Source organism: Pygoscelis adeliae, unplaced genomic scaffold (assembly GCF_000699105.1).
Source record: "Pygoscelis adeliae isolate BGI_AS28 unplaced genomic scaffold, ASM69910v1 Scaffold13, whole genome shotgun sequence".
Taxonomy (NCBI): domain Eukaryota; kingdom Metazoa; phylum Chordata; class Aves; order Sphenisciformes; family Spheniscidae; genus Pygoscelis; species Pygoscelis adeliae.
The window spans coordinates 3438410-3447686 of record NW_008824499.1 but is presented as its reverse complement, the minus strand read 5'-3'; the positions used below and the strand labels follow the sequence as shown (position 1 = coordinate 3447686).

At 38.2% G+C, this 9277-nt stretch overlaps 1 protein-coding gene across 1 annotated transcript in view; it reads left to right on the top strand.

Moving 5' to 3' along the window:
• Nucleotides 1-3870: 3870 nt before the first annotated feature.
• CLPX (caseinolytic mitochondrial matrix peptidase chaperone subunit) overlaps nucleotides 3871-9277 on the top strand; it is a 17941-nt gene continuing 12534 nt past the window's right edge. Inside the window, exons 1-2 of the mRNA XM_009321464.1 lie at nucleotides 3871-4031; nucleotides 5520-5637. The gene's annotated coding sequence lies outside the window, so the exon portion shown is untranslated. The remainder of the gene's footprint in view (nucleotides 4032-5519; nucleotides 5638-9277) is intronic.

The window sequence follows — 9277 nt, the reverse complement described above, 5'->3', positions numbered from 1 at the left end:
AGTTCCGTGCTGCAGCGCAGCGATAAGGGCTTCGGTTAGGCGACGGGTGGCTGCTTTGGCCTTTTTCTTTTTTTTTCCCATTAATCTTTTGCTAGTGTCACCCTGGGTGGTGTGAGGGGACGGCCGGTGGCGTGTCAGGATTAAGGGCAGTATTACAGGGTGTGAAGTTCTGGAAAATTAGCCTGCACTGGAATATCTTTTGGGAAATGTAATGCGAGAATAGAGTTTATTTCAACAGAAGTGATTTTCAGCAGCAGTTGTCCATTGTGTGTTACCCTGCAGTGCTAGTAAATGAGCTTTATTAGCTGACTGATTAAAACCCTGTGCTTTCTGCAGCCTGAACTTGAAATGTTTCTCATAAAATCTTGGGCTCAGTTAGCAAGAAGTAATTATTTCCAACATAGTAGAAAGGTGAGGTTGTGCAAACCACTTACTGGCAGTTGAAGCGGAGGGAGGTTGTTATCTTTTTACTACTTTTGTCCTTTTCATCATGATCTTGTGGGTAGTGAGAGTTGATGTACCATGTGCTGCTTTTAGTGAAAGGCAGACCACCCCCAAATTGTGCTGAAAATATCTACTGCTGCCACATTTGCAACAAGGTTTTGAATGGTTTCAATTGTGGTTTTCAATGGTTTCAGCAATAGCCTGACAAGTCAGAGATGATTGATTTATTGCCTTCGAGAAGTGAGTTAACTCATTGCAGTTGACTTTACATCTCTGATGTCACCTGTGCTGAAAGGTTTAAACTGGTACTTTCAACTCCAGCTGCCTCTGGCCTTATGTAAACCCACCAAAACAATAAACTTTAAAGCAAGTAACATTCTGAATTAAATTCAGAATTATCTTTCTTAAAATTCGTATTTTTTTGGTCAGAACTAAGATTGAAAAGGGATATGTAAAAGAACAAATGAGACTAAAACACAGATACAGAGTAATAAGATTATTTATGCGTCAGCCTTCCATGAAAATTAAAAATCTTATTTTGGTGTATTTTTGTTGTTGTCACAGATTATGTCTTCTGCCAGGTACTTTGTTTGCTATTGCTGGTTGGTACAAACTTGAGAGTATTCAGAGTGCATGGATCAGTCTAGTCAATCAAGTGTTGTGTGGGACAGAGAGGAGACTTCTCTTCTGTCACGGTCTCCTGTCACTTCTTGGGCAATAGATTATTCCAAGACATTTGAAGCTTGGCCCAAAAGTCAGTATTTCTTTCATTAAGTATCAATTAAAAGTTAATAAGATCTAAAGGAGCCTCCCATTATTTCTTAACACACTAATCTGAACACCCTGGATAGATGCCATTGCTGCTACCAACGTTCTAGTGTTAGGTACGTGTCCTTTAAATTTACTGTTTCAAAAACCACCCAAGCCCTGACTGCCAGTTGTGTGTGTGAGCGAATCCTGCTGTGCTAGCCAGCTGTTGCGTGTTTGAACATTTATCAGTATCTGGATCATTCAGTGGAATTTGCCAGGTGTTGGGCTGAAGCATTGATTTTTCCGGAAAATCTGCCTCTGGGCTTATTTATGCAAGAAAGTAGTTGCGATAACTTTCTTACTGCTTCATTCCTTAATTGTACAATGATATTTTGTCAAAAAAATATCACTCGGACCTCATGATAAGCACAGGGATAAGGCTTTTGGTGTTAGTCACAAGCTGATGTAGCAGTAATATGATTTTTATTTTTTTCTTGTTTAGCCTATCTACACCCTTTAGAGTTCAGCATGTGTAGCAGGGTGAGTTTAATGTTCCCAAAAGGCTGGCCAGCTAAGTCTCTTGTGAGAGTGAATTTAACAGCAACAAAAGCGTTACAGCGTGGGTGTAATGCTGCTGGCTAGCCTGGATCTGCTGCCAGCGTCCCGTCAAACACTGGAGGTGAAGCCCCACAGCGGCAGTGTCTCTGATCGATAGATGGGCACAGTCAGTAACGTGGCACTTACCAGCTCAGTACTTGACACTGTGTATAGTTTCATAGTTCATCCAATACAGGTTTCAGTGCGTTTTCTGTGTCACAGGGGTGCTCTGAATTAAAACCAGTGATCTTTAGTCCACATGCAGTGCTTAGTGGTAAAATGTTTGACTTTCTGTATTAGTGCTCCATCCTTTCTCCACAGGCCAAAATCTCCCTGTACTGCAGGAAAGTTGTGTGACCTCGGGTCTTGTTCAGGGGAGGTGAGGTGGTTTGGTTTTTTTATTTGTTAAGGGGTCTTTTCTCAGTTCCCTTTAGAAGTGGTAAAACAAATCTCAGTAAAGCAACCATCTGTGAGGAATAAGCCCCCAAGACAGGGAATTAATATAGAACAGCTATTGCATTGTAAACGCTCACCACAGCTTATTCACTACTGACAAGTGCACTTGGCGCACATAGTCTTCAGAGTTTTCTGCAGATTCAGTTGAAAGAACACAACTGCTTGTGAAAGTGAGCCAGTATTCTTAAGTTTACTGTGATATTTTCATAGTTTATCCTATGTAATCTCAAGTGTCTTGCTGTGTTGCAGTGGCAATCAGCAGAGGAATTTAAAATTGGAAAGCACATCGATCGTTATTCCTCCCTCACGTTTACAGACAGAAGTAATGCTATTACAGATTTTTAAAAGGTTACATTTTTAGTCATGTTAAAAATAACTGCAAATCATCTTCAAGTTCAGGAACCTTAAGCAGCATGTAAGTTAATAAAACAACTTCAAATCTCATTTGACACTGTCTCCTTGGTTGTGACTTTGCAGAAGCCTGTGAGAGTTTTCCTGGTAAATTTAGGCTCGTCCATAATGCTTTTCTTCTTTATTTTTCTGTTTTCCTGTTACGGTAGCAAGGTGAATTTTCTTAAATATCCTCTTTCAACTAAGATTCCAGCTCTTAGTTGTCATTGTTACCTCTTTCAGAGCAAATTAACTGTACTCCTTTTGCCATTCTTACTGTTCTTATTCTTTTTCTAGAAGAGTATTTGGAGTTTTCTATAGGATTCTCTCATCTCTCTAACAGTAAAAACATGTGTTACCGGCAAGTTTTTAATTGTCGTTGTTGCTATATAGCTCTTCTGTCGGTAAGTCACAGAGTTCTTATCACAACCAGAGAGCAAGTGAGAAATTTGCCACTTTAAATGAGAGACATGAGATATGGGTTCCAGGCACTTGTCTATGTTGAGAGATGTTGAAATCACAAGCGCGACATATGTTGATTCACATCATACCTAGTCATGAAATGTAATCCTACCCGCTGTTGCAAGAGGTGGAAAAGGCTGTTTAGTTTCTCAATTAGTTTTTTTTCATGTTGGCAATAAGCTATTTCAACAAAGTTAAAATTACGCTGAATTTACTTGTGCCAAATATGACACTACCTTTCAGTTTTCCTCAGGACAACTTTTTTTGTCAAGCGGTACCTCAAATTCCTGGAAACTAGTTTTTAATAGAGTTCACAAGTGACAGCCAAATCCAGATGTGCAGTCCGTGAGTCTGAGAAGCTTCTTTGGTAATTTTTGCCTATTAAGGAGGCACTTCAAAGTTCCCTCTTTCACTTCAGGGGTTGAATTATTTCGCAATGAGTGCTGGATGCTGATGCTATTTACCATTCTGAGGATCGGTTTCATAACTGGGGTGTTCCCTATTCCATGACACAACGGGACTCTCAATTGTCTGACGTTAGAGGACCTGGAATTACTTTTGGGTCATTTTTGGACAATCCAGGCAGCTTTTAATGAGATGAACGTTAAGGTGGTGAAGAGAACTTATTTTGGATAACTGAAATTTGGATGTTCAGAGTTGAGTTCTGTTGCTGAAACCTTTGAGCTCCATTTAATGTAAATAAATTCTGGGGTTTGGTGGCATTAGGATTAGAACTAGAGTATTTTTAATGTTTCGTTTTCATTTTTTTAGGTATTACTTGTGGTCGTACACGCATCCCTGTTTTAGGAAAACTTGGGACTTTTGAAACTTGTTTCCTAAGACGAATTCCTCTTAGAAACTTTTCGGAAACACCAGCGTATTTTGCCTCAAAGGATGGAGCAAGCAAGGATGGTTCTGGAGATGGAAGCAAGGTAATGTCCGCACGTTAGGCTTTTCAATAGTTTATATAAAATGTTTCTTAAATGTTTATAGTAGATTTTTTCCTTACTTAAAATTAGTCTCGTCTTGAAATTTTTGCTAACTCTTGATATTCCCGATCCTTCAAATTGCTACAACTGACAGTGAAGAAAAAATAAATTGTACTGTGAATTTGTTAGCAGACAAACCTTATAAACATCCCATAACACTGTTCCCAGTTTTATAAATCTTTTTGCATAGTGTAAAGGGACACTTGAAAACTTTGTAGAATGTTATAAATCCACAACAGGTTTCAGGATCTCAGGAAAGAGCAGTAATCGGAACTATTCTTCTTCAAAAGCCTGCTACTCCCAAGTAGGCTTTTTGAAGTAAGTACATTTTTTAAATGTTTTTCTCAGCACTGATTTGGTAGTTGTATTAAACTAGACAAGTTTGTGAGGAGACTAGCTTTATTCTTGTTAGTAAATTGTAATCTATTTTCATTTCAGTCTTTCCCTTTTTTTCAATAAACAGCTTCTTGAGATAAATGATTACCTGAGAATAAAACTGCTCTTTAGTCAGTAAATAAGATTTTGAGAGTTCACAGGAAATAACTTGGCCTTAGTATGGTGTGTTGTGACATCTGAGGAACTGTTCAGATGATACAGGTGTGCTTCGAAGGTTCAGTTTAAACTTTTTAAAAAAATAAGGAAGATAAAAAAAATTTAAGTCTTTTTTTTCTTGAGAAGGGTTGCGAGGAGAAATTAGCAGGCAAGCAAGGTTTAGAAAAAATGGGGAACTGGCTTAGAAAAGGGAAGAGAGATCTTTGCTGTTTCCTAAAATAGAATAGCTTTTATTATTAATCAAAGTACGAAGGCATAGAACGGATACAGATTTAAAAAATGTTAACCTTTAGCACCACTAAGCAGGGTAGCACGGAGAAAGACAAGTAGGTCTCTGTCAGGGAACTCTGCCTTAGAAGTAAAAAATAAAATATTTCCAAGCAATTTCTGAGATGCTTGTTTTATAGGCCATATCTACCCTACAGCCATCTGCCCGCATAGCTACGTCTGTCAAGGACGTGAGAAGAGCTGTGGCTTCAGAAACCCTTAGAATCAATCCAGTTGTGATAATGAAATTACTCTCTCTATGATTTGTTTTCTTCTCTGGGGTTAGAATAAATTACATTGAAATACACTATTAAAACAGTTTAGCTTGTTATTGTTCTAGTGCCAGTCAGGCACAGTTCTAGTGTAGATATGGGACGCCTCTGCCACGGGCATCCAAAATTAGCAGACCTGGGAAATGCAAATGTGTGGTACGCTTAAAAATGTTTATATTGTGGTGTTCTAAGTTTTCAAAGCCTTTAAAAAATCCTGACAATAGTTACTTTGTCATTCAGCTATTGCAATGTTCATATTACTGGATTCCATAAACATGCTGCTAAATGCCTAATGTACAGCTCCGTTGTGTGGGGCTAATTGTCTGGAAATCTTTTTTAGAAGTCTGTCGGTGAGGGGGGTGGTAAGAAGTCAAGCTCTGGAAGCTCTGGGAAAGGAGGGAACCAGCTGCGCTGCCCGAAGTGTGGTGACTTGTGCACACACGTGGAGACCTTTGTGTGTAAGTTTTAATGAATACTTTCTTTTTTAAATAGGCACAGTTGTGACTATATTTGTGATCTAACGTAGTCCTGATAGCTAAGTTTTAGCCTACCTAATTATACAATGTCAAAAATTTTGTTATGCTTAGTTTGGCCACGTTGGCGTAAGCATGTATTGTCTCTGTGGATATATTTGTGTAATTTCCTACGATGTGGGGAGGAGCAGAATATGGTAGTGGAATTTGGACCGCAACTCTGAATATGCAGTTTTAAAATAGTTTGTTATATTTTATGCAGTGGAAGAGATGCTCACATAAACAATACCATTTAACTAGTGATATTTCTTTCTGTCCATTACATAAATATATACGTATCTATATGTAAAGTCTGTTCTTTGTTTACTGAATAATAAAACTTTAATCCTGCATGTACTATAACCAAAGTGCTTATCCAGCAGAGGAATTAGTATACGACAGATGGCTTACTAGAATGGTCTTCTATGGTGAAGTCAGATCCATAATACGTTCCAAACAGGAGGCTGGAAAGTCCAAATAGAAAATCCAAAATGTGTCAGATGCCTGGTGCCCAGCAGCAGTAGCTACTTTTTTTGAAGTACAGTCCAAATTAATGCCAGTTATGCTTTAGGTTCTGTCAGACTTGAAGACATTTCTCCTTATTTCAGTGCTAATGAGACCAGCCTAGAAAATAGCTGTCAGAAACCAAATACCCATTGTTAGTTGGTGGGGCTCAAGGAGGAAGTATCAAGTCATAATCAGACTTGTGCACTAAGAAGCTTAAGACAAGGTCAGCCTGAACTTGTTCAACGGTTGTGTTAATATCGCAGTTGGTGAAAATAATGAGTGGATGTGCTATTATTTGCTGCTACTCGTATGAAATACTGTTTAATAAAAATGATCAAACATCATGAATCACAAGACAATTCTATAATAACAATATATTTATTTATGTTTGGTAAAAGGATTGGTCCTCAGCTACTATTTTTTTTTCCAGAAATAATAAGCCCTTTTTTTTTTGTTTGAAACTATAGGCAACAAGGTTTTCTGAAAGATCTGGCGCTAGTTGGTGGAATCAGAAATACAATCCTGTGTGGCGTTCAATATGTTGGCCTCTCCCTGGACTAGGTGTGGTTGAAAACAGTGGAAGGATTTTTAACCTCATTACCTTCTTATCAGATGATTCATGAGTAGACAGAGACATTTTGAAACTCTCTCACTTTACTGGTGTGTTTGCTCCTCTTGTTACTGGAGTTTGTGCTTTTATGTGGAAATACCATTCAGGCATTGCCCCAGAGTGAAACAATCACTGCGTATCCTTGGAAAGCAAGAGATATGATTTAGTATATTGTCAATGTCGCTAGGAATCTTTAAGCATGTTTGAAAACTCTCTTAGGAAGAGGGCTTGTTCATGCTAACATTTTCTCCCATAATGTCTGGTATATGCAATCTCAAATTCACAAGTAGTGATACGGCACTTGAATTGTGGCATCATAATGGCACAGGTACTGTAAACAGCTTGGGACCGGAAACCCGCTTTTCACTTGTAAAAACAGTATTGCAGCTGGTCAGATTTGTCATAGCTTGAAAGTCAAAATATGAGGAAGTCTCCTTGTGAATTATTGAATGCATCTACTTTTTTCATCCTTCCACATTCTACTCTGAGGCTTTAGGGTTTTACAGCCTTTAAATGAAGTCTGTTACTAGTTCAAACTAAGCACAGTGTCACCAGGTAATGGAGTAGAGCAGACTTTTTTGTTCATCTTGAGAACAGCAGTCGTCAGTTTTCTGTTAACTGGTAACTTAAAAAAAATTAACCAAAGATTGTAATTGCTCTAACTTCTCAGAAATTCCTGTGAGTCATGGTTAAGTTTTCTCTGGACCTGTGTCTTTCTGGTTTAGTCTGTTAACTTGAGCACACTGCTTCCCAGCCAAACTGTAGAATATAAAGCAGCTGGAAAACCAAAGAGCTAAGTTCTAATTGTCTTAAAAACGATTTTAAAAAAGAAAACAAAAACTAATAAGAAGAAAAAATCTGTCCCCTTCTGCCCAAAATGAATGGGTTGCAGGTTGTATTAAACATATTGTAACTTGATTTTTCAGATAAGCCTTTTGATGTTGCTTAGTCAGGAAAAATGATGAATTCGCTCAATTCTGGTTTGAATTACTGAACTGCAGAGCCTTAAGTAAATATCTAAAGCCAAATGAAAATACACAATTAGCTTTTTTTCAGTTTTTAAATATTAGGTTTTTCAGTCATTTTGAGAGAAGTAGGGGAATGAAATACTGAATAAAAGCCTTAATTGCCATTGAGTGGCAGTGTGACAGGCTGGTTGTCCAGCGGAGTTTGTTTTTAATGGGGCTTCACTTTGTATCTGCAAGTCCTGCACAAGGATTTGCTTGGCAATGGTTTTCCAGTAATTAACAATTAAGGAAGAATATGACTTAAACCAAAAGGAATTTTGCTTTGACACACTTTCTCAGCAGTTCCTGTATTGTTTTGGGTTGTGAGACTCTGTAAGGAGAGTTTTGTGATCAGTGAAATAAGATGTGAGCCTCAGATGTAGAGTGAAATCCAATAGTTATAAAGCTGATTGACATAAGAAGCCTTATCTAGACACTGCTTTTACTGTCTCCACCTGATGCCATCAGGTTAGCTCCCATCCTCCAAAGCAAGACTGCCCTGCTACTGTACATACTTAATAGGCAAGAAGCTTCCCTGCTCTCTTTTTCCTGATGTCTTTTTACCTTATAGCAGTTTAATAGTAGCCCATTATCTCAACTCTACAAGTGTTTTTTAAGATTAGTCCTCCGATTGTTTTGGCTTCCTGTATGTAATTGTAAAAACCCAGCCTTTTTCCTTGGCAAGGTCAGCTCGTACGGACTTCAAAAATCTTTTCGCAAATGCAGCCTCTGTGGTAATGTTGCCTGAATCAAAAATAACACCTGGCTTGCATTTTAGCACACTGTAAATATTTGCAGACATCTTAATGACAGTGAGGTAATTTGATGTGAAGGCTCTTTGCTGTGCTTTTATGTGTTTGCTAAAAGAACATATGAAAACATGCCAGTATTTAAGAATAGCAAAGTTGCTTGCAATTTTGAATGCTCAGTTTTAGGGAGATAGCAGTACTGAAACTTGGTTTCCTTGCATTTCAGAGCAAACTCCTCAAATATTTTGTTCTGTTAAAACTCATTGATACTTTTTTCCAGATTGCTGTGTAGACGATAGAAACTGGCCAGTTTCGCAGCTGTGTTTTGACAACCGAGTCTCCTCCCCAAGGCACCCCATACATCAAAGTTTCTCTGTAACCATGGACCCTATTGGTCTTGCTGAAAATTAGGAATATCTCTAATAACGTTCCTCTGTGCTGCCTGGAGTAATGGATAAAAGTGTACTCTGCACAATAATTTTTTTCAGTGAATGATGTTTTAAAGATGCACAATAGTATTCTTATAGCCTGCTCTTTATTTTCTAGTTTTTTAACCATTCCTGTGGATCTATAAAGGGGGCAAGTATTCTCACGGCTATTCCATCCTAATAAAGCTGACTATTAGCATTGCATAAGGAAGGACAACAGCCTCATGGCAGTGTAGTCACTAAGAATATCAGAGGTGTTTTGAGTGAGCACTGGGAGAAAGTTTG